Source organism: Lithobates pipiens, unplaced genomic scaffold (genome assembly GCF_037356315.1).
Source record: "Lithobates pipiens isolate NorthernLeopardFrog02 unplaced genomic scaffold, aLitPip1_a1.2 Scaffold_27, whole genome shotgun sequence".
NCBI lineage: Eukaryota > Metazoa > Chordata > Amphibia > Anura > Ranidae > Lithobates > Lithobates pipiens.
This window is the reverse complement of record NW_027507788.1, coordinates 80,206,717-80,233,502: the sequence shown is the minus strand read 5'-3', so window position 1 is coordinate 80,233,502 and position 26,786 is coordinate 80,206,717.

The window sequence follows — 26,786 nt, the reverse complement described above, 5'->3', positions numbered from 1 at the left end:
GGGGGCTACTCTATCTGAGACAAGTCAACAACAGGAGTCTGAAGAGGAGTCAGAGGAGGATGGTGCCGGGGCGGATGAGGAGGAGCAAGAAGAGCATGCTTTAAACCTTTCTGGGAGCCCTGTTGTCCATGGATGGGGAGAGGAGAACGAGGAGGACGACATTATCCTGGATGATGAGCAGGAGCCAGGCCACCACACCGCTTCCAGTTTAGTGCAAATGGGGGCCTTCATGCTCCAGTGTTTTAACAGGGATCCCTATATAAAAAGCATAAAGGACAAGGACCAGTACTCGGTGGCAACGTACTTAGACCCCCGGTACAAACACATAATGGTGGAAATGTTACCAGCATCAGAGAGGGCTGTCAGAATGGAGCACTTACAGGCCTTGCTTAGAGAAATGCATTCTGCTTTTGCGTGCGCTGGCAGAGGAATTCCCACTCCCAGAGAAAGAGTTGCGGGTACCAATCCAACAGTGCCTGCAAGATGAAGGCGGTTTGAAGATGTGTTGGTGACTTCTGATATGAGATCATTCTTTCAGCCGACCCATCGACAGGTCTCATCTGGATCCAGCATCAGGGAACGCCTAGACCGACAGGTGTCTGACTATATCGGGTTAACGGCCAATGTGGATGCTCTGAGGAGTGATGAACCCCTTGACTACTGGGTGGGCAGGCTTGACCTCTGGCCAGAGCTTGTCCAATTTGCAATGGAACTGTTGGCTTGCCCCTCATCCAGTGTCCTGTCCGAAAGGACAATCAGCGCAGCAGGGGGGATCGTGACCGATAAGCGCACTCGCCTAGCTCACCACAGTGTTCACTACCTCACATTTATAAAAATGAATGAGGATTGGATCTCGGAGGAATTCAACACATGTGACCAGTAGACCATGTATATGCATAACTCTATAAACGATTTATTTAATCGAGCACACGGACCTTTTTTCTACCTTTGGCTCACTTCCTTGTACAAAAAGAGCACACCGTACTATATGTCCGTACCCTCCTGTTTGAAGAGGTTGACTTGTGTCATATTTTTGGGTCCCACAGTGAGTTGCTGGTATCAGTGCTGCTGTCAGTGCTCTCTATCTCGGTGCTGGTGTCAGTGCTCTCTCTCTATCTCGGTGCTGGTGTAAGTGCTCTCTATCACGGTGCTGGTGTGGTGTCAGTGCTCTCTATCTCGGTGCTGGTGTGGTGTCAGTGCTCTCTATCTCGGTGCTGGTGTGGTGTCAATGCTCTCTATCTCGGGTGCTGGTGTGGTGTCAGTGCTCTCTATCTCGGTGCTGGTGTGGTCTCAGTGCCCTCTATCTCTGTGCTGGGGTGGTCTCAGTGCTCTCTATCACGAGGCTGGTGTCAGTGCTCTCTATCATGGTGCTGGTGTGGTGTCAGTGCTCTATAGCTCTGTGCTGGTGTGGTCTCAGTGCTCTCTATCTCGGTGCTGGTGTGATCTCAGTGCCCTCTATCTCGGTGCTGGTTTGGTCTCAGTGCTCTCTATCATGGTGCTGGTGTCAGTGCTCTCTATTACGGTGCTGGTGTGGTGTCAGTGTCCTCTATCTCTGTGCTGGTGTGGTCTCCGTGCTCTCTATCATGGTGCTGGTGTCAATGCTCTCTATCACGGTGCTGGTGTGGTGCCAGTGCTCTCTATCTCGGTGCTGGTGTGGTTTCAGTGCTCTCTATCTCGGTGCTGGTGTGGTCTCAGTGCTCTCTATCTGGGTGCATGTGTGGTCTCAGTGCTCTCTATCACGGTGCTGGTGTCAGTGCTCTCTATCATGGTGCTGGTGTGGTGTCAGTGCTCTCTATCTCAGTGCTGGTGTGGTCTCAATGCTCTCTATCTCTATCTCGGTGCTGGTGTGGTCTCAGTGCCCTCTATCTTGGTACTGATGTGGTCTCAGTGCTCTCTATCACGGTGCTGGTGTCAGTGCTCTCTATCATGGTGCTGGTGTGGCGTCAGTGCTCTCTATCTCGGTACTGGTGTGGTCTCAGTGCTCTCTATCTCAGTGCTGCTGTGGTGTCAGTGCTCTCTATCTCGGTGCTGGTGTCAGTGCTCTCTATCTTGGTGATGGTGTGGTGTCAGTGCTCTCTATCTCGGTGCTGGTGTGGTGTCAGTACTCTCTATCTCGGTGCTGGTGTCAGTGCTCTCTATCACGGTGCTGGTGTCAGTGTTATCTATCTCAGTGCTGGTGTCAGTGCTCAGTCTCTATTGCGGTGCTGGTGTCAGTGTTCTATCTCAGTGCTGGTGTCAGTGAGGGAGATAGCAGCGGAGAAGTCAATCAGCAGGCAGTGCCAGCAACATGGCTGAGGATCAGCACTGGACTGGCACCTCCGGACCACCGCAGTGGAGCCCTGCATAGGTGGGGGTAAGGGCCAGGCAGAGGGAGGGGCTCAAGCACAGGTTGGCACACTGGGACACTGGCACAGGACTGCGCTACCCTGACTGTGGCACTGATCCTCTCCTCCACCCCCTTCATAGACTGCCCTGACCTTGCCTCTCCTTCATGGCCTTCATGCGCTCCTGAATTGTCAAAATTTCACAGATAAAAAAAAAGAATGCTTGTCGTTGTCGATCCCAGATTCACTTAATACTTTTGTTATGTCAGTGTCCACGTTGTGGGACTATGTGTGCACAGCTAGTAAGTATTTTGTGGCTGAAAATATGACCTGTAGGTTTTTAAGGTTCGCCTGCCATTAAAGTCAATGGGGTCCGCCGTGAACTTTGCGGTTCGCAAACTTTTGGCCGTCTTCTTGAAACGTCCCGTCGGAAGTTCATCCATCACTACTAGTGGATGCCTGCCTATCCTGGAGTGCTGCACTGCTGGTGGATGCCTGCATTTTATGCTGGAGTGCTGCGCTGCTGGTGGATGCCTATGCCTGTTCATATCTCCTGACCCTCTTTGTTAAGATTCTATCCTCCTCATCCGACATACTATGCAGTATCTGGAGAGCCTCTTCGCTACTGTATAATCTTTTATCCATGTGGACAGATATGCACAGATTATCACAGACAAATGTGTTACAGATGTTGATCACTGGGATGTGGCAGATTATCACGGGCAGAGCATTCAGTTCCTGGGATTAATCATCTCTGTGGAAGGTATCCAGATGGACTCTCAGAAAGTTTCTGCCATTTTGGACTGGCCTGCCCCTACGGATAAGAAGGGCGTTCAGCGTTTCGTGGGTTTCGCAAACTTTTACCGGAAGTTTATTAAGGGATTTTCCACTATCATCTCTCCCATTATGGAACTCACAAAGAAAGGCAGTTTTTTTCTGTTGGTCATCTGAAGCCCAGAAAGCCTTTGTAACCCTCAAGAACCTGTTTACCTCTGCATCGGTCCTGAAGCATCCTGACCCGGCGTAACCTTACATTCTAGAGGTGGACGCTTCCGAAATTGCAGTAGGGGCAGTACTTTCTCAGAGACAGGGATCCAAGGCTCTCTTACACCCAGTTGCATTCTTTTCCCATAAACTATCTGAAGCTGAGAGGAACTACGATGTGGGAGACCGGGAACTATTGGCCATCAAGTCAGCACTTGAAGAATGGAGGTACCTTCTGGAGGGAGCAGCACATCCAATCCTTATCCACACTGACCACAAGAATCTTGAGTATTTGAAAGTCGCAAAGAGATTGAAACCACGTCAGGCCAGGTGGGCACTCTTCTTTACTCAATTTTCTTTTCACATTACTTACAGACCTGGGTCAAAGAACATCAAGCCAGATGCCCTCTCAAAGATGTTCAGTGAGTCCGAGGCCTCTTCATCCCCAGACACCATCCTGTCTCCAGGAAACTTCCTTTTGCTCCAGGAAGACTTGCTGGCCCAGATCAAACGAGTTTCTGTTCGTGCCTCTCCTCCATCTGATGTCACACTGCAAGCGAGGGACGATCTGTCGTGGCATCAGGATAAAATTTTTGCACCCCAGGAGGTACGAGTTGCTGTTCTCAGTGCCTGCCATGACCACAAGTTAGCCGGCCATTTCGGGGTGCACAAGACATCTGAACTTCTCCAGCGTACGTTTTGGTGGCCGCGGTTAGCAAAGGACTGCAAGAATTACGTGGAGTCTTGCACTGTCTGCACTCAGAATAAGGGCAGCAGATCCAAAGCCTGGGGTCTGCTGAAGCCTCTTCCCTTTCCTGAAAGACCATGGAGGGTGATCTCCATGGATTTTATCGTCGAGCTGCCTCCTTCTGAAAACCACTCTACCATCTTTGTGGTTGTGGACAGACTCTCTAAGATTGAGCATTTTCTCCCTATGAAGGGTACCCCTTCTGCTGCCGAGATGGCCATGGTCTTTATCAGGGAGATTGTGAGACTTCATGGGATCCCTGTAGATATTGTTTCCGATCGAGGGGTGCAGTTTACCTCAAAATTCTGGAGGGCGTTATGTGGTTCCCTGGAGATTAACCTCTCTTTTTCTTCAGCCTACCATCCGCAGACTAATGGCCAGACAGAGAGGACGAACCAAACACTGGAACAGCACTTGCAATGTTTTTCCTCTTTCTCCCAGGATGATTGGGTTGCTCTCCTACCTCTCGCTGAGTTTGCATATAATAATTCTGTCCACTCTGCCACCAAGCAAACTTCATTCTTTTCAAACTATGGATTTCATCCCTTGTTCCTGTCAAATAACCTTCTGGAATGCTCGGTACCTGCTGCTCAAGAGACTTTAGCCTTTTTCAGTGCCAACACTAAACTTCTCCAGGAAACAATGTCCAGGACCCAGGACCCAGCTACCGGCCCCGGCTTGTCTGACTATTCTTCTGCCTGCTGCCTTGGTACCATACCTGCCCACCCGTGTTTGACCCGGCTTGACTACGACTACCCCTTGCCTGCCGCCTTGGTGTTGTTCCTGCCTACCAGTGTCCAACCCGGCCTGCTTGAAGATCCGGTGAGTGTCCTGATCTAAAATACACCTTCCTCTTTGATCCGGTGTGAGTGTTCCTGCTGCTCCTGCTCACCGCTGACCCCAGTTCCAACCTGCATCTGGTTACCCGTCTGCTTCTTGGAGTCCGGACCAGCTCTTGCATCTGTGAACTGCCAGGCACTTGTACCCCTTCTGTGCTCCTGAACATCTGTCTGCTCTACCAGGAGTTCTTGAGCCAGAGGAATATGAGAAGTCACTCCCAGCATCCGTGGGCTCAACCACCAGGTAGGTGACAGGGCGGTCCCAAACTCCTGGTCCTGGACAACGTGTTGCTGAGGCTTCGGTCAGTCACAGAAGGAGTGGTGGAGAAGGTGGCTTTCTGACCAATGTGTTCAGACAATTTTTTTGTCCGCAGTCCCAAGGTATGATCGGTTCCGGCAACCATCGCCAGCGTCTGATTTACATGGTGCAGGAATACCTAGGGGCAAGGTCAGACTTGGACACCTTTCCCCCTGAAAATCCTCTGGCTTACTGGGTCTTGAGGATGGATCACTGGCCAGAGCTTACACAGTATGCAACTGAGCTACTGGCCAGTCCTGCATCCAGCGTTCTTTCGGAACGCACCTTCATTGCTGCTGGAGGCTTTGTAACCGATCACAGGGTGTGCCTGTCCACTGACTCGGTTGATCGACTGACCTTCATAAAGATGAATCAGTCTTGGATCACCACCAGCTACCAAGCACCTGAAGCTGATGTAACCGAATAATTGTTTTTGAAATGTCACATGCCTTCAAGACTGCCTATGCTGATGCTGAGTGACTGTCCTGTTATGTTGACTGACTATCCTCTTCCTCCTTAATGATCCTGCTGATAGCTTGGAAGAACATTTTTGGTTCTGGGTGAAGCCACCAGTGGTTAAGGCCCAATTTTTCAGCCCCTTTTTTACAGGGGCGTGTAATTACAATTTTTGAAGCAATGCTTTGCAGCAGGGCTCATTCCTGCACTCCACCTAGAGTATCTGGGAGAGGTTGAAGTGTCGTGGCACCAGCACCAGTGCCTAAGGCTCAATTTTCAGACCCTGTTTAACACGGGCATGTAATTAAAATTTTTGATGCAATGCTTTGCAGCAGGGCTCATTCCTGTACTCCAACTAGAGTATCTGGGAGAGGTTGCAGTTTCGTGGCACCAGCACCAGTGCCTAAGGTCCAATTTTTCAGCCCCTGTTTAACAGGGACATGTAATTATAATTTTTGATGCAATGCTTTGCAGCAAGGCTCATTCCTGCACTCCGACTAGAGTATCTGGGAGAGGTTGCAGTGTCGTGGCACCAGCTATGTTTTCCAAAAAGCTTAAAAATAGATTTTTTGACTGGAGCTACACTTTAAAAATGTACCAGTTCAAAATTACAAACAGATTCTACTTAAAACAACAAACCTACACAGTCCCTGTCTTGTTTGCACTGCCTGCATACTGCTGTTCTGAGTATATAGGGCCTGGGGGCCTCACGCCTTTCCTTTTTTTAATTTGGGTACGGGGTTCCCCTTAATATCCGTACAAGACCCAAAGGGGCTGGTAATGGGCAGGGGGGCTACCCATGCCATTTTTTTCTCTATGATTTTCATCCGTATTGCCAGAACCAGACTTTAAATTAAAACCGCAAGCAGTTTTAAATGACTTTTTTTCTGTTAAATGTCCTTTTGTGCAGGGACTGTTCTAAACCCGGGAAACACATGCCACTTCACAGACATACTATAGACACCCCCCAGGCATGATATTTAAAGGAATATTTCACTTTTTTTTTTTTTTACTTTAATCGTCATTAAAATTAGTGTGTCTGTTTTAAAAAAAAATGTTGGCATTGATCCATGTCCCCTGGGGCAGGAACCCGGTCCCCAAACCCTTTTTAGGACAATATCTTGCATATTAGCCATTAAAATTTGCACTTTTTATTTCGAACATTCGAGTCCCATAGACTTCAATGGGGTTCTAAAGTTCGTATCAATTTTCGGTCCGTTAGAAAGTTCTGGTGCGAACCGAACCAGGGGTGTTCGGCTCATCCCTACCCCTGACTAGGAATGACACTCTGATGGACCTGGTAATCTCAAACCATGCAGAGCTTATTACCAATATTCATATAAAAGAACACCTAGGTAACAGTGAGTATAACATGATTTCATTTAATGTTAGCTGTAAGCAACAAACGCATACAGGTAAGATAAAAACACTTAACTTTAAGAAAGCAATTTTTAAAAGGATAAGGGCTGCTCTCCAGGACTTAGACTGGCATGGAATTTTAGCACCAATGGACACATAACAGAAATGGGAATTCTTCAAAGTATATTCCCATGGGCAATACGTTTAAAAGGCTAAAAATAAAACCTGTGTGGCTCAAGGCCAAAGTTAAAATGGCTATAAATAATAAAAAAAGAGCTTTTAAAAAATATAAAAAAGAAGGAAAGTTATCATCGTTTAAATGTTACAAAGAATAAGTAAAAAGGAAATTGAGGCTGCAAAAATTCAAAATGAACGACAGATTGCAAAAGATAGGACAAACCCCAAAAATTTTTTCAAATATATTTACATAGTAGGTGAGGTTGAAAAAAGACACAAGTCCATCAAGTCCAACCCATGTGTGTGTGTAATATTATATTACATTATACAATACAATATACAATAGTATATTAATAGTAAAAAGGTCAGGTTTGAGCATGTAGGCACTTTACAAAAATAATCTAGAGTGGGTGACTGGGGGCAAAGATTAGGCAAATTTATGAAATACTTTTTTCAGCTCTGTGTATACAAAGCAAGGGGGAGCTCATGTCCATAATGGGATGGTATTGACACAGCCTCAAATGATCCACAATGGCTCAAAAGTGATACGGTCCAGAAATATTTAGACAGAATAAAGGTGGATAAAGCACCTGGACCAGATGGCATCCACCCATGGATCCTAAAATTGATCTCTGTCATTTCAAGGCCATTGTTTATAATATTTAGAGACTTGTTAATGACTGGAATGGTACCACTGGATTGGTGCAGGGTGAATGTGGTGCCCATTTTTAAAAAGTAATCAAAGTTGTTACTAAGTAACTATAGACCGGTTAGTTTAACTTCTATAGTCGGGAAGATACTGGAGAGTATAATAAAAGACCACATCGACGAGTTCTTGCTGGAAAAAAAATATTTTAAGCAACAGACAGCATGGATTCATAAAAGATAGAACTTGTCAAACAAACCTGATTACTTTTTATATGGAGGTAATTAAAACCTTGGACAGATGAGTGACTGTGGATTTGGTATACTTGGATTTTGCAAAAGCATTCTACACAGTTCCCCACACACGTCTAATGTGTAAGGTAAAGTCCACAGGCTTGGAAAGATCAATTTGGAAATGGATAGAAAACTGGCTAAAAGACAGAATTCAGAGAGTAGTGGCTAATGACTCTTACTCTGAATGGTCTAAGCTTATCAGTGGTGCACCCCAAGGTTCAGTGTTGGGACCTTACTTTTAAATATCTTTATAAATGATATAGGGTCAGGGATTAAAAGTAACATTTCTGTCTTTGCAGATGACACTAAGCTATGCTGCGGAATAACGTCCTTACAGGATGTCTCCAATTTACAAGCCAAACTCAATGAGATTTAATGTTGATGAATGCAAAGTTATGCACTTGGGGGCTAAGAATATGCATGCAGCATACATACTAGTAGGAGTACAACCGGGGGAATCCATGGTGGAGAAGGATCTGGGGGTTTTGGTAGATCATAAGTTTAATAATAGCATGCAATGCCAAGCTATGGTTTCCAAAGCGAGCAAAATCCTTTCTTGTATTAAGAGAGCTATGGACCCCAGAGAGAGAGATATCATTTTGCTCTTGTACAAATCATTAGTAAGACCTCATCTGGAATATGCAGTTCAGTTTTGGGTGCCAGTTCTCAAAAAGGATATTGGGGGAAATGGAGAAAGTTCAGAGAAGGGCAACCAAACTAATAAGGAGGAGCTCAGCTATGAGGAAAGATTAGAGCAACTGAATCTATTCCCTCTTGAGAAGAGATAAGGGGGGGATATGATCAACATGTACAAATTACATATGTGGTCCATAGAGTAAACTTGGTGTTGAGTTATTCACTTTAAGGTCATCACAGAGAACAAGGTGGCACTCTAAGTCTAGAGGAAAAAAGATTTAATTTCCAAATAGTAAGAGCTGTGAAAATGTGGAATAGACTCCCTCCAGAGGTGATTCTGGCAAGCTCAGTAAATTGCTTTGAAAAAGGCTTGGATTCATTCCTAAATGTACAGAATATAACTGGGTAATAACATTTATAGGTAAAGTTTATCCAGGGAAAATCTAACTGCCTAAAGGGGATCAGAAAGGAATTTTATTTTTCCCCTGCAGTAGCAAATTGGAGCATGCTTTGCTGAGGTTTTTTGCCTTCATATGGATTACCTGTGGGTATAGGTTTGTGTATATAGGTGTCATGATCAGGGGTCAGGCTTGAAGACCAATTGCTATAGCAGTTGCAGGACTACCACTGACCAGCAGGATAGGTACACAGGCAGTCACATCGGGCAGATACACAGGCTCACCTGAGGTGCAGAATCTAAGTACTAACCAGTGTTCACCAGAGGTCCTGATGGTGGAGATGGATTTTGCTGCTTGTCAGTACCAGTTTGCGGTCCTCAGGAGGTGATCAGGCCGGGGTTCAGTAGCGGATGAGCATGTAAGGATCAAAACAGTGACCGCAACTGTTCTTCTAACCTTGTTAGAACAGTTAAATGCGTAATACCCAGAGTCACCACAATATAGACAGAGGTTCTCCGAACGTCTTCTTTCTTTCTCCTGAAAAGAAATGGATCTCTTAATTGCATCAACCTGCATAGGTGCAGCTGTGCCAGAATCTGGAGACACTCTTGGATCCTTCTGAACAAACTGACTTACAGAGAAACGCATGCCACCATTACTTCCAAACATTCCCAGCCTCTCCATCCTCCTTTCTGTAAGCCTCTGATCAACTCGGATACATAGTTGGATGAAGGCTTCAAGATCATTAGGAGTCTCTACTCTGGCAAGCTCAAGCTCATCTTTCTTTTCTTACATCAGGGGACACAGAGCCATAGTAGTTACTATGTGGGTTATATCGGACCGACGGGTGATGGACACTGGCACGCCCCTAAGGCGTGTACTCCCCTATATAACCCCTCCCATTACTGGGAGTCCTTTTTTGCCAGCGTCTAAGGTGTTGGTCACGAGTAAAGATGTGCTGTGCTCCACTGGTAGTAATCCTTGCTGGGGCTAGCCATGCTGAATGGATCCGTTCTGATGTCTTCGTTCTGATGTCTTTTCATGGGCTAAATGAATGGTACCCAGGCCTCATGTCCGAAGAAACAAGGTTTTGCTTGCGAACGCTTCTCTTTGAGAGCTGGGCCATGGGATCCAGTACTTTTTGGTAGTGAGGCCATAACGTTTTTACTGTCAGAGTGCTGTCGCAGGGCCAGGATTGTGGGTAACCCAAGGTTCCCCGGTTCCTGAAGGTTTCCTAAAAGGTCTTGGAGCCCACCGTGAAGGGTGAAGATTGGGTCTTTATCTCTGATAAAACCCTGCTGCGTGTATAATGTTGTCATGCCTATGTGTCACCACTGGGGGCTGTATTGAGCACTCACCGTCCTGACACTGGAAACAGCAAGGAAGCCTTCACTCTCCTCTCCTCCAGCCTCAACAGATCCTCTGTTAAGAAGGGGGGGGGGTCTGGTCTCCTCCTGTGCCCCCAAATATTTGTTTTTCCCCTTCAGGGGACAGGAGGTAAAGCAGTTGCCTTTAAAAAAAAAAGTACAGACTGCAGCCGCATCAGTGGAGGATTTAACCCCCCCCCCCCCCCCACCATGCCTGCATGTCCACAGGATGCCGGTTGCGCAGGAAAGCACTTTCCTTTGAATGGAAAGGGGGGGTCGTTGCTAACAGCGTCAGACACTGGCCACACATGGAGGAAGCTGGTTTTAGCGCTATGTATGTGAAAGCTGCTGCTGGCTGTGGAAGGACAGAGCAGGTGGATGGCTTGGTCAGGTTAGTGAACACAGACTTACTCGTTTGGTACATTATACTTTACTGAAGCTAGGGTTAATAGCAGCTAATGGCGCTGAACTATAGCCTAGCAATTTACATTCTTTTGCATAGTGCCTCTGCTTTATGCTTCAGGCTATGAATGGTAATCAGACCAGGAACTTCTCTAAAGGGTCATTGGTTTTTTATCCTCCTACGAGAGAGATACGGCTACTCAGATTGAGCCGTCAGGGGTAGAACACTTCAGTCCCTGTATATATCATACAAACAGGGTTTTTCTACCATTTGAAAATTTAAAAGAAGATTAATGCTATGATGTCTTTCCATAGTGGGACTAAACATAGCAGATTCCCATCTAGTCCTCAGGACCCTTTTGTTGAGGTGCAGGAGGCTGGGGATCAGGTAGATCTTTCCAAATATTGGAAGATACTTATTTATCCTCTTCGGAGGATCCTAATATGGAAGGAGTAGCATCACAAGTCAGGTTGCATGTGTACTCCCTTACTCAACCCTTTTGCTGCCTATGGCACAGACTCTTTAGGTATCTACCTCTAATTGGGTTCATTAGAAACTCCCCCACCTGGGGATGTTTTTTCCTATTCATGCATAGCTTAAAAAAAAAAAAAAAAAAAAAAAAAAAAGCTTATGTACTCTGAATGGGAACATCTGGATAAACAATATTATCCTCCCAAGAAATTCTCCACACTTTATCTATGAAAGAGGATTTCTATGAAGAAAATGGGGGGTTCAAGCAATTGATGCTGCAATCATCTCAGTGAGCAGAGTCTCACATGTCTGGTGGATAATGCACTGATGGTAAAAGATACAGCAAATTAAAGTTGGAACTTCCTTTTATAGACAAGATGTCTTTTGCAGTTCAGTAGCACAGCCGGTTCTTGCTGCAATTGGTGTATCTCAGTCCATTAACCCTTTAACGTTCTGCTCCACCATTTTGGTGGAGCACATTTTGACTCATTGAAAAATGTGGACTTCAAAGGGTTAAGGAACAGTTTGTGGAGATACCTGAAATTCTGCTTGATCAGCAGGCCCGGCAATGGGCTGGTGTATCTGATGCACTATGTCTCACAGTAGATGCTATGAAAGACTATCATTTAAGCCTTATGGCTTATGCTTGGACTAGTGCATTCTCGCAGAGTTCTGTGGCTGAATTATTGAGCAGCCGAAGCACCGTGTAAAAAGCTCTTAGCCAGTTTGTTTCCCTTCATGGAGTACGGCTATTTAGAGACGATCTGGATAACTACATCCAAAGGACCTCTAAGCCCCTGTACACATGGTCTGAGATTTCGACAACCAAATCCATCGGATTTTGTCCGTCGGATTGTGTCCGAAACTGTTGCATACACACGGTCGGACTAAGTTGTCGAAAAATCCGATTATTCAGAACGTGATGACGTAATTTCGTTACGATGGGACTACGTTCAGGCTAGTAGCCAATAGCTTTGATGTAGGAATTTGATCTGAGCATGCGTGGCACTTGGTCCGATCAAAATTCTCTACACATGATCAGAGTATGTCTGATCGAACCAGTTGGTCGGGAAATATTTCCAACAAGTTGGAAAATTGGGTCCGACGGATATTCCGATGGAATCAGTCCGATGCATACCACACACAGTCGGATTATCCGACAACACGGTCCGATAGGACACATTCCAACAGATTCTCCGACCGTGTGTACAAGGGCTAAGAGGGTAAAGCTCTCTTTACCAGTAAAAAGAGGTTCAAACATTTCTCCTTTTATCGTGCTGCCTCTCCTATGCCAGGGGCATCTGCCTCTAGGCAGTCTCGACGGCCTCAACCGTCAACTTCAAGGGAAAGTCCCCAAGGGCAGCACCAGGGTCTATTTACAGATGATCTGGATAAGTACATCCAAAGGACCTCTAAGAGGGTAAAGCTCTCTTTACCAGTAAAAAGAAGTTCAAACATTTCTCCTTTTATCGTGCTGCCTCTCCTATGCCAGGGGCATCTACCTCTAGGCAGTCTCGATGGCCTCAACCGTCAACTTCAAGGTAAAGTCCCCAAGGGCAGCACCAGGGTCTTGGGGCAGAAAGCCCACAAAGCAGAATGCTAAAGCCTTCTCATGAAGGGGCACCCCCACTCATTTGGGTGAGGGGAAAGGTCGTGCGATTCTCAAGATCTGGCTGGAACAATGTCAAGACAGATGATTTCTGCAATTTTTTCTCTAGGTTACGACTAGAGTTCCGAGAGTTTCCGTCTCCTCAGAGATTGTTCCTAAGGATCCAGAGAAAAAAGAAGTCTCTCTTTCTGGCCTCTGGGTCAGCTGTTATCCCAGTTGGTGATATCAGAGATTCCCTTATTGGAACACAGGGTTTTGGCTCAAACCTTTTAAGGTTCCAGAACTGAACCGAGAGGTAAGACCCATTCTAGATCTCAAAGATCTGAATCTGCACTTAAATATCTGATCCTTTCATAATTCGATCGGCTGTGTCCAACCTGCAAGGAGGGGAGTTGTATATCTTTATGTGCCAATTTTTCCCGCTCACCAGCCATTTCTGCGCTTTGAAATATAAAATTATCTTTTCAGTTGTGACCCTGCCATTCAGCTTAGCCACAGCACCACAAGTGTTCTGAAAGATTCTGGCACCTCCTTGAGCCAGATTAACCACTTGACCACTGGGCACTTAAACACCCTTAATAACCAGACCAATTTTCAGCTTTCGGTGCTCTCACAGTTTGAATGACAATTACTCAGTCATGTAACACTGGACCTATATGAAATTTTTGTCCTTTTTTTCACACAAATGGAGCTTTCTTTTGGTGGCATTTAATCACCGCTCGGGTTTTTATTTTTTGTGCTATAAAAAGAAAAAATACAGAAAATTCTGTAAAAAAATGAAATTTTCTTTGTTTCTGTTATAAAATTTAGCAGATTAGTAATTTTTTCTTCATAAATTTTGGCCAAAATTTATACTACTACATATCTTTGGTAAAAATAAGTACAAATTGGTGGATATTATTTGGTCTTTGTAAAAGTTATAGAGTCCACAAGCTATGGTGCCAATATCTGAAAATTGATCACACCTGAAGTACTGATGGCCTATTTCAATTCTTGAGACCCTAACATGCCAGAAAAGTACAAATACCCCCAAATGACCCCTTTTTGGAAAGAAGACATTCCAAGGTATTTAGTAAGAGGCATGATGAGTTTTTTTACATCATTTTTTCCCACAATTTTTGGAAAATCAAGATTTTTTTCTTTTTTCTTTTTTTTTTCACAAAATTGTCATATTATCAGTTTATTTCTCACACACAGCATATGCATACCACAAATTACACCCCAAAACACATTCTGCTATTACTCCCGAGTACGGCGATACCACATGTGTGAGATTTTTACACAGTGTGGCCACATACAGAATCCCAACATGCAGGGAGCGCCATCAGGCGTTCTGGAGCACCCAGGACAATTCTGACATTTCTCTCCTACATGTAAAAATCATCATTTATTTGCTAGAAAATTACATAGAATCCCAAAACATTATATATGTTTTTTTAGCAAACACCCTGGAGAATACAATGTTGCAACTTTTTATCTCCCACGGTATTTGCGCAACAATTTTTCGATTTGCTTTTTTTGGAAAAGTTTTGTGCTTAAAAAAAAACACAGTAAAGTTAGCCCAATTTTTGCATAATGTGAAAGATGAAGTTACGCTGAGTAAATAGATACCTAACATGTCACTCTTCAAAATTGCACACGCTCGTGGAATGGCGCCAAACGTCGCTACTTAAAAATCCCCATAGGCAACGCTTTAATTTTTTTTTACTGGTTATATGTTTTAACGTTCGCAGCGATACCTCACATGTGTGGTTTGAACACCGTTTTCATATGTGGGCGGGACTTACGTATGTGTTTGCTTCTGCATGCGAGCACATGGGGACAGGGGCGCTTTTAAAAATTTTTATTTTTTTATTGTTCATTTTACTTTATTTATTTTAGTTTGACATTTTTTTCCCCAAAAATACATTTTTTGATCACTTTTATTCCTATTACAAGGAATGTAAACATCCCTTGTAATAAGAATATGGCATGACAGGTCATCTTTACAGTGAGATATGGGGTCAACAAGACCCCGCATCTCACCTCTAAGCTGGGAAGCCTGAAAAAAAAAAAAAGGTTCTGGCTTTGATCGTATTGGCGAGTCGGTAGAAGCATCGGAGGGCGGCGGGAGGGGGGGGGGAGATGTCTATGGCTGGGTATTGCAGGGTATCACCGACTATGGCTGGGTATTGCAGGGTATCTCCAAGTATGGCTGGGTATCTCCGAGCATGCCAATTTATGGCAGGGTATTGCAGAGTATTGGCAGGGTATTGCAGAGTATTGGCTGGAATTGTACTGCAGAGTATTGGAGGGTAGTGCAGAGTATTGGAGGGTAGTGCAGAGTATTAGCGGGTGTTGCAGAGTATTGGCGGGTAGGGATGAGCTTTGTGTTCGAGTCGAACATACGTTCGACTCGAACATTGGCTGTTCGTCCGTTCGGCGAAATCCGAACTCTTGGTCCGTTCGCGTCAAAATTCGTGTGGCGCGCACGGCCCACAATGTACTGCGATGGCGCAGTGCATTGCTGGCTCATGATTGGCCAAGCATGCACTGTGACCCCGCATGCTTGGCCAATCGCAGCGCCAGCAGCGAGGAGAGCCATGATTGGCCACAGGCATCCTGCCTGTGGCCAATCATAGCTCAGGCTGTGTAGTGCACGCCCCACACTATATAAGGCCGCCTTTGAGGCGGCCTCGTGTAGTGTGTTGGCATCTGAAGCAGTGGGTGTTCTGTGTACCTTCAACACAGTACACACCGATCGTTTTTGGCTGATTTCCTATCTTGCTGTTGTGTAGTGGTTATTGTCTGTGCCCTGACCGCAGTATACACCACTATATTCACCTCACCTATATAGCTAGTGATCTATCTTTAATAATAGAGCTTGCAGTCAGTAGTGTTAGGAGATGCGTGCTGTCTGCGTGCTCTGTACCCAGTACATACCGCTATAATCCACCTACATAGCTGTTCTCTATTTGAGCCCAATTGCCATCTGCAGGAGTTATTGGAAGTTGTGTGTGCCTCCAGCACAGCACAGTATACATCTGTATATACCCCTTTATCTCTGCTGTTTTCTGGTTATTGTCTGCGTGCCCTGACCGCAGTATACACCGCGATATTCACCTCAGCCTAAGGCCCAATTTTTCTGCCCCTGTTTAACAGGGGCGTTTAAGTACAATTTTTGATGCAATGCTTTGCAGCAGGGCTAATTCCAGTAAAAAAACTAGAGTATATGGAAGAGGTTGCAGTGTGGTGGCACCAGCAGCAGTGCCTAAGGCCAAATTTTTCTGCCCCTGTTTAACAGGGACATGTAATTACAATTCTTGATATAATATTTCACAGGAGGGCCCCTTCCTGTGCCCACCCAGAGTAACGGTGAGGACTTATAGTGTTGTGGCACCAGCACCACAACCACCAAAGGTCAATTTTTCTACCACTGTTCAACAATGGCATGTAATTACAATTCTTGATATAATCGTTCACAGCAGGGCGCTCCAGCGCCCACCAAGAGTCACTTTGAGGGCTTACAATGTTGTGGCAAAACCAACACCTTGTTCCGCCATTTCTGCAGAGCATATAGGGCAGGCCCCTACTTTCAAACATCCAACTTACAAACATCTCCTACTTGCAAACGCAAGGAGACAGCAGCAAGTGAGATGAAAAAAGATGGACGACAAAACAAATTATACAGGGGTGATAACCCTTCCCTATGTTTTCCAAAAAGCTTAAAAATAGTTTTTTTGACTGGAGCTACACTTTAAAAATGTACCAGTTGAAAATTACAAACAGATTCAACTTAACACAACAAACCTACACAGTCCCTGTCTTGTTTGCACCGCCTGTATACTGCTGTTCTGAGTATATAGGGCCTGGGGGCCACACGCATTTCCTTTTTTTAATATGGGTACAGGGTTCCCCTTAATATGCGTACAAGACCCAAATAGGCTGGTAATGGGCAGGGAGGGCTACCCATGCCATTTTTCTCAATGATTTTCAACCATATTGCAGGAACCAGATATAACATTAAAACCGCAAGCAGTTTTAAATGGTGTTATTTCCGTTTAATGTCATTTTGTGCAGGGACTGTTCTAAACACGGGAAACACGTGGCACTTCACAGGCATACTACAGACACCCCCCAGGCACCATATTTAAAGGAATATTTCACTTTTTTTTTTCACTTTAATCGTCATTAAAATCAGTGCTCCCGCCAAAACGGCCGTTTTTAAAACTTTTTTTTGCATTGACCCATGTCCCCTGAGGCAGGAGTCAGGCCCCCAAACCCTTTTTAGGACAATATCTTGCATATTAGCCGATAAAATTAGCACTTTCCATTTCGAACGTTCGAGTCCCATAGACTTCAATGGGGTTCTAACGTTCGTAACGAACGTGGGGTCCGTTCGAAAGTTCTGGTGCGAACCGAACCGGAGGGTGTTCGGCTCATCCCTATTGGCGGGTGTGGCAGAGTATTGGCGGGTGTGGCAGAGTATTGGTGGGTGTTGCAGAGTATTGGCGGGTGTTGCAGAATATTGGCTGGTGTTGCAGAGTATTTGCGCGTATTGCAGAGTATTTGCGGGTATTGCAGAGTATTTGCTGGTACTGCAGAGTAAAGGCAGGGTATTGCAGAGTAATGGCAGGGAATTGAGGGGTTACATTTTGGTGAGCAGATGCAGCCCACAGCGCTGCTGACACCGATCTCTTCCCCCTCCGCTGTACCGATCGGGGGAGGGAGGGAGGAACCAGCGTCAAGTGATCACTCCGTCATCGCGGCCGTTTACCATGATCCGTGATACGCCGGGTCCTGTGGACCCGGCGGTCATGGATGCTCTCAAGTGCATGCCCCAGGGGGCGCGCGAGAGCGGAATTCTGGGAGGACGTCATATGACGGCCTCCCAGAGTTAAACAACCGCCCTGTAGCCGTCATTCGGCTATGGGCCGGTTGTTAAGTGGTTAAAGGCTCAAGGCATAGCAGATCTATTTAGAAGATCTACTTTTAATAGATCATTCAGTCTCAGGTCTAAAACCAGAGTCTGATCTCAGCCGTAACTATCTGAAATCTCTAGGTTGGACACTCAACCTAGGAAGATTCTCCTTAAAACTATCAAGGAGATTACAGTACTTGGGGGCTGATTATAGATACCATACAGAAGAAGGTATTCTTACCCCAGACAAGAAATCAGTTCCATTGTTGGTCTAATTCAACTTATCAAAACAAAAGAAAATTCCTTCATTCGGCTATGCAGGAGATTTTTAGGGGAAATGGTGGCCTCCTTCAAGGCCATCCCTTACGTGCACTTTTACTCAAAAACTGCTCCAAGACACCATCCTGTCGGTCTGGAATAAAAAAAGGTTCAGGCCTTGTTTGTTTCCAATACGCTTGGCTCCCGACATAAGTCAGATCCTTCTAGGCTGGGAAGTAGCCCTGGAATAAGATTCTGTCCAGGGTAGATGGTCCAGGTTAGAGGACCTTGCCTATCAACTTTTTTGGAAGTTTCGGGCAGTATGTCTGGCCCTAGAATCTTGGACGGTCAGACTACGGGACTGTCCTGTCAGGATTCAGTCTGACAAGGCCACGACAGTGAATTACATCAATCACCAGGGGGGCACGAGAGGTCGTGCAGCCCAAAAAGAGGTGAATAATGTTCTAACTTGGGCAGAACACAACATTGCTTGCCTATCAGAAATTTTCATTGAGTTGCCAACAATTATTTCCGGAAGAATGATCTCTTCCCCCCGACCTCTTCCTAGCGATATGTCAGAGATGGGGTATTCCGGACATGGACCTATTCGCATCCAGATTCATCAACAAGGTCGACAACTTTGTGTCGAGAACAAGGGGTCCGCTAGCAGGCGGAACAGACACATTAGTCTTCCCTTGAGATCAGTTTCTATGCATTTCCTCCAGTTCTGCTACTTCCACGCCTTCTCCGCAGGATTAAGCAGGAACAAAAGGAGGTGAGCCTGGCGGCCCCAGCGGGTTCCAGAAGATCTTGATTTACCGAGATCATAAAGATGCCAGTAGGAGTCCTTCGGACTCTGCCATTATAGCCAGACCTTCACGCACAAGGTCCGGTATTTCATTCTACTTTACGGACAAAAAATTTAACAGGTTCCCACTCTATAAAAGATTGTGGGTGATCTCCTTCAGTAGTGTCCACTTTGATTAATGCCAGGAAACCGGCTTCCAGAATAACTTACTATAGAGTCTGGAAGGCATATGTTTCTTGGTGTGGATCCAGGGGTTTGCCCCCCAGGAAGTATGTCATAGGCAGGATCCATGATTTCCTACATATGGGATCTGAAATGAAGCTGGCCTTGACTGCTATCAAAAGCCAGATCCCGGCCTTGTAGTGTTTTCAATGGCCTCTTGCTTCCCAATCTCAGGGTTTAGCTTATTCAGGGGTAACATGGATTATTCCCCCTATCAAGGCACCTCTAAATTCTTGGGATTTAAATTTGGTCTTATCGGCTTTGCTGAATCAGCCGCTTGAACCTTTACGAGAAATTTCCTTGGTTCTTTTAACAAGAAAGATAATTTTTCTGGTTGCCATTTCTTCTGCTAGAAGAGTATTGGAAATAGCGGCTCTGTCTTGTAAAGAGCCATATTTCATCATGCATAAAGATGAGGTGATTTTATGTCCTCATCCTGAATTCCTACTAAAAGTAGTAACAGGTTTTCATTTAAACCAAGATATTATCCCCAGAGCCTAAATCTAGGGAAGAGAAGGCACTACATTCTCTTGATGTAGTAAAAGCGATCAGAGTCTATTTAAAGGCGACCGCTCAGGTTCGCAAAACACGTTTTGTTTGTACTGCCAAAGGGTCCAAAATGTGGACAGACAGCGTCAAAATCCACTATTTTCCAAATGGATTTGTCAAGTGAGCGAGATACAGGTTGGAGATGCACAATATTCTGGCAAGGAGGAAGTGCAGAGATATGGCTTATATCAGAAAGTTTGTGGGAGGAGCAAAGAGTTCAAAGTTCAGCTGAAATCAAGGTACAAGACAGGGTTGTCTAAAGGATCTGATAAGACACTGTCCAGCCTTTCAGATAGCTCAGTGAGAAGATTCATTAACAGACATAGCTAAGGTCCCAGGTTTAAGTCTAGGCCCTGACAATGGGATTCTATTATTATTTTTTTTTGGGTTGAACTAGATTTACTTGTCTTTTTCAACCAGACTAACTATGTAAGTTTTGGCATTGCGTTTAGCTTACTTGCCAAAAAGCATCACTGCAGAGATAACAAAGGAGTTCTCTTCTCCCCTATCACTACCCATATACCCATCCCCACCAGTGCCCTACATTTTTCCTGTTCCCAGCTTCCGCCTTCCACTGCTTGAAAGGAGGACCTCATAAGCTGTTAAAAACAATGAGGCCCCAAAATGGAACCAGTGTGTGGTCAGCAGAGACATCCAATTCAATAAAGCACCTTTTTAATGAATGGGTGCCTCTGCTAACCACACACTGATTCAATTTTTGGGCCTTATCCTTTTCATCATTGTTAATCAGGTCTGACTGCAATCTTGCGCAGTGCAAGAATTTCCAGAAAGCCCTGTTGAGCATCAAGTGTAACTGCCCCCACTCTGCATGGAGACAGTCATATTCTCCACGTGTGTTAAAATGGGTTGCTTTACCCTAGGATGGGTATTAAGTAAACTTATGAATGTGAGTATACGCTTATTACACTTTTTGCCATACTTTTCACATACGTACAACTGAGTATGATTTCTTTTATGGCTTTTTATCCCTCTTCTTATCTTTGTCTATGCTCATCTGGTACACCACTAGCTGTTTTCATTTAAACCAAGATATTATCCCCAGAGCCTAAATCTAGGGAAGAGAAGGCACTACATTCTCTTGATGTAGTAAAAGCGATCAGAGTCTATTTAAAGGCGACCGCTCAGGTTCGCAAAACACGTTTTGTTTGTACTGCCAAAGGGTCCAAAATGTGGACAGGCAGCGTCAAAATCCACTATTTTCCAAATGGATTTGTCAAGTGAGCGAGATACAGGTTGGAGATGCACAATATTCTGGCAAGGAGGAAGTGCAGAGATATGGCTTATATCAGAAAGTTTGTGGGAGGAGCAAAGAGTTCAAAGTTCAGCTGAAATCAAGGTACAAGACAGGGTTGTCTAAAGGATCTGATAAGACACTGTCCAGCCTTTCAGATAGCTCAGTGAGAAGATTCATTAACAGACATAGCTAAGGTCCCAGGTTTAAGTCTAGGCCCTGACAATGGGATTCTATTATTATTTTTTTTTGGGTTGAACTAGATTTACTTGTCTTTTTCAACCAGACTAACTATGTAAGTTTTGGCATTGCGTTTAGCTTACTTGCCAAAAAGCATCACTGCAGAGATAACAAAGGAGTTCTCTTCTCCCCTATCACTACCCATATACCCATCCCCACCAGTGCCCTACATTTTTCCTGTTCCCAGCTTCCGCCTTCCACTGCTTGAAAGGAGGACCTCATAAGCTGTTAAAAACAATGAGGCCCCAAAATGGGACCAGTGTGTGGTCAACAGAGACATCCAATTCAATAAAGCACCTTTTTAATAAATGGGTGCCTCTGCTAACCACACACTGATTCAATTTTTGGGCCTTATCCTTTTCATCATTGTTAATCAGGTCTGACTGCAATCTTGCGCAGTGCAAGAATTTCCAGAAAGCCCTGTTGAGCATCAAGTGTAACTGCCCCCACTCTGCATGGAGACAGTCATATTCTCCACGTGTGTTAAAATGGGTTGCTTTACCCTAGGATGGGTATTAAGTAAACTTATGAATGTGAGTATACGCTTATTACACTTTTTGCCATACTTTTCACATACGTACAACTGAGTATGATTTCTTTTATGGCTTTTTATCCCTCTTCTTATCTTTGTCTATGCTCATCTGGTACACCACTAGCTCATCATAGGGTGTTAAAAGTGCTATACACTGATCAGCCCCAACATTATCACCCACCATAACACCATGGCAGAATGGCACTGTTGTGTTCCTCAAACCATTCTTGAATTCATTAGACCAAACCACCTTCTTCCATTTTTTTGTGGACCAGTTCTGATGCTCATTTGCCCATTGTAGGCACTTTTGGCTGTGGACTTGGGTCAGCATGGGCACCCTGACTGGCCCATATGCAGCAAACTATGATGCACTGTGTGTTCTAAAACCTTTCCATCAGAACCAGCATTTACCAGCAATCTGAGCTACAGTAGCTCTTCTACTGGATCAGACTACACGGACCAGCCTTTGCTCCCTATGTGTATCAATGAGCCTTGGCTGCCCATGCCCCTGTTGCCGGTCCTCTGGTTTTCCTTCCTTTGACCATTTTTGGTAGGTTCCAACCACTGCAGACTGAGAATATCCCACAAGAGTTGTAGTTTGGGAGATGCTCTGACCCAGTCATTTAGCCATTAAATTTTGGCCCTTGTGCGTGCCTATTTTATTCTGCATTTAACAAATAAATTTCAGGGACAGCATGTTTATTTGCTGCCTAATATATCCCACCCACTTCCAGGTACCACTGTAATGAGATAATGCTATTCACTTTATCTGTCAGTGGTCATAATGCTATGGCTGATTGGTTTGTCTCCACAGAGGAGCCAGGGAAAATAACAAATATTCATTGTTCCTAACAGGTTTATGGGAAGGTAGTTTTTCTAGATTTCTTATTTTATTTTATTCAGAGATCAGCTTTAACCACTTGCTTACTGGGCACTTAAAAACCCTCCCAGCCCCTGTCCCCTTCAGCTTTCAGCGCTGTCACTCTTTGAATGACAAACAGAGCTTTTTTCACTGCAGTTTTTTTTGGGGGTAAAAAAAAATACAGAAAAAAGCAAAAAAAAAAAAAAACAGTTCCATAGTTTGTTAAAAATTTTGCAAACAGGTAATTTTTCTCCTTTACTGATGTGCACTGTTGAGGCTGCACTGACGGGCACTAATAGGCTGCACTGATAAGGCGGCACTGATGTGCACTGGTGGGCACTGATGAGGCGGCACTGAAAGGTGGCATTGAGAGGTGGCACTGATGGGTGGCCCTGAAGGGCACTAATAGGTGGCTCTGAAGGGCACTGATAGGTGGCACTGATAGGCAGCACTGATGAGTGAACTGGAAGGTGACACTGATAGGCAGCAATGATAAGTGACACTGATGAGCACTAAGAGGTGGCACTGGTGGGCATTGATAGGTGGCACTGGTGGGCACTGATAGGCAGCAATGATATGCACTGGTAGGTGGCACTGTTGGGCACTGCTTAGCAGCAGTGGGTGTACGTATGCGGGACTGATACCCTTCTGACAGAAGCCGGTAATCGCCTTTTTTTTCCCTCAGGCTGGCAGCGTGAGGGGAAAAAATGCTGATTACGATCTTCTGTTTATATCACATGATCAGCTGTCATTGGCTGACAGCTGATCACGTGGTAAGGGGCCAGGATTACTCCGATCTGTGATCAGCTGAGTCTCATTGACTCACTGATCACGAAGTGCGCCGCACGCTCCCCGCAGGGGGGGCATTGTCAGGAGGACATAAATGGATGCCCCCCCGGCAATTAATGCACACGCTGTAGCCATCTTTCAGCTATAGCATGGGCGGGAGGTGATTACATTTTAGTTTGGGTACACTTTAGCTATCTATCTCATCACAGAGAAAAAATCTAATATCATTTGCAGGGTTACTTTTCCACTATAACCTGATTGGACAGCAACCTTGCTCCCCTGGCAGTGTTCCTGTTGACTAAGGCCCCTTTCACACATGCGGACAGTATGTCCGTATTTCATCCATCCGTTTGCGGATGAAATACAGACAAACATGCATCCCTATGGGACAGCGGGTGTCTGCGGATGAACATCCGCTGACACCCGATATTGTCCATCTCCGCTATGGTCCGATTCTGCAGACGGAGAAAAATCCTATTTTTCTATCCGTCTGCAGAGCAGATCGGATGAACACTGACAGGCGGTCCGTGTTCATCCGATCCCCATAGAGGAGAGCGGAGAGCTGACAGGGTTGATCCCCGCCGGCCCAGCGGGGATCAACGGGGCGATCCACGCTGAGCAAGCTGATCATCACGGGGTGGATCATTACGGATCCACCCCTTGTGAAAGACAGACATGTATCAGACTTGCAAAAAATAAAATAAATGGCCTCCTGTCATTTAGGTGGTCTGAGAAGGCAGTAAAAAGATGATTGTGCTGCCTGCTGTCATGGTTACATGGATGCTTCTGATTTAGGGGCACAAAGAGGCCCATTTGCATCTTAGGCCTGTTTTTAATATTTCCGTGATGACATTTTTTTAAAGCTGAGTTTCACCAGCTTTCTGCTGAATTAGAAGCATTTCTCGGCAGGGCAGACTGGTTCCAGGCTGTTTGGCTGAAAATACATTGAAGCAGTCATGTGAACCCTACGTAAAGATAGAATGAACAATATCATGCAAAACTATTTTTTAATACTTTGATTTCTCATTTGATTTGGGAGTCCATTCCCAATCTCTATGCAAAAATTATGGTTTGGGTTTGGAATCAATTTCAGGGCTCATGCACACTGCAGCTCAAAGAAGCGGCTCCTGCAGGCTTTGAGCTTTTTTTGAGCTCTCATTTTTTCTGCTTGGAAACTCCCCTCTATGTTAGCCAATGTGTCCATGCACACTATGGGGTTTATTTACTAAAGGCAAATCCACTGTGCACTTGGAAGTGCAGTCCCTGTAGATCTGAGGGGCATTGCATTGTAGCGTCTCCATCTTTGTCTCACTCGGGAGATTTTCCTTCATATCCTATCCCCAGGGCCGGTGCTATCACTAGGTGGACTAGGCAGCCGCCTAGGGCACCCAGCCGCTGGTGACCCTCTTCCCTCTCTAACTAAGTAACTCAGTAACTAAGTCAGTCTAAACATAACAGGCAGCCACTCCCGAGTCCCTCTGTACAGTGTCAGAGGCGCAGCAGTGGCAGAGAACTGTGTCTGTGTCCCAAATGAAACGAATGGAGGAAGGAAAGGAAGCATCCACTGTGCCTCTGATCATCACAGTGCTAGACTGCTAGTGACCTGTCTGTGTTTCACCGTCACCACCAGTCTCTGATCATGTTCCACTACAGCCAGCTCTGCCTCTCTCTCTGCCCAGTTCCCATACGCCGCATGGTCCGTTCTCCCCCCACAACTCCGCCACTTCCCCACCCTCAGCCTTTCCAGCGATGTCTAGGGCTCGACGCTTTTAGCCTCCGCTGTTCGGGTATTCTGCAGGATCAGAGCGCTCTCCCACCGATACAACACTGCCAACACCCCCTCTGCTGGTAAGCGACTTCATCCCCAGCCCAGCCTGCCTTTGGTATGTGTCTTCAGACAATTGTACAGCCCCTGCCCTAGTGAAAACAGGAAAGGGGAGAGAGCCGGGACAAAACCCCTTCCCCACCAGGGGTGGTTGGGGAACTGCACATACAAAATCCTGATAGTCTATGTAGTGGGATTGAGCAGCAGACTATAGCTTTGTGAAGGATGTCCTGTCACTGCTTCAGAGCCCCAACAGGCATGCAGATTCACACAGGTTGGGTAAGACTAGGGAGACCAGATGTCCCCGGTTCCCGGGGACAGTCCCCGTTTTTAGTACACTGTCCCTGGAGCCTGTGTGTTCCCGGATTTTTCCCTGGATTCAGGGGTGGTGCCCACACCCATTGCTGACAGCCTAACCGGACATGCAGCAGTGTGACCATGGATCCAGCACAGACAGTGATTCATGGGCAAGCGGGGCATATGGCTGCAGGGAGAGTGAGTGGAGCTGTCAAATTGAAGCTCTGATGTCGGGGATGGGCAGGGCTGATGTGCGTTGCTCCGCCCCCTTTGTCAGACAACCCGGTACATAGACAAACAGCAGAGTTTTCAGCAGAATACTGGCGTTTAGTGGGTGGGAAGAACATCAAGGGGCCCAGCAGCTCACAAGGGTCTCTCTCCCTCTGCCTTTCTGCTACATTAGCAGCCAATACACACCCTTCTGACATTCTCTCCCTGCATGGCTCAGTGCTCCGTTATCAGCTCTCCTTCCCTGCATTATCTTCTATCAACTTTTGTAAGTTTGTTACCCCACCCCCCTTTCTGATACTTGTCCTGCTCACATTCTTCCTTCTTTGTCCCATTGATGGTACTCAGGTCAGTCTCCATTCAGTCACTCCTGTACTCTCCTTCTCTGTCTCACAGTGGATTGTACTTCCATCTCACTGTCCCCAGCCGGTGTATTGTTTTCTGCCCCCCCCCCCGACACAGCCACAGCTGATCACCTATATTCACCTATAATGATAACCTATATTCAGGTCTTGTGTCTTCCTCTCTTCTAGTCTCATTCCTCCTCAATTCTGATACAAATCTCCCATCCCCCTATCTAATGTAACTTCTACTCACCTTCTACACTGTAATCACCTCTGATGCCGCGTGCACACGATCGGAATTCATGTCGGAAGAAGCTCTGATGGTTTCTGCCAGAATTCCACTCTAGCTGTCTTGCCTACACACGGTCACACCAAATTCCGATCATTTAGAACGCAGTGATGTACAACACGTATGAGGGGACTAGAAAAAGGAAGTTCAATAGCCAGTAGCCAATAGCTACCGTCTCGTAGTTGAATCTGAGCATGGGTGATTTTTGGCATGTCGGAATTGCATACACACAATCGGAATTTTCCAGCATCCTCTGGGACTGTGACATCCCAATGGGCGGGCACATCACCCGGTGACCCCGCCCATTGTCCCTATATAAGTCGCCACACACCGTGTCCCGGTCATTACGGCCAGAGAGCACGTTGAGTCAACATCTCAAGGAA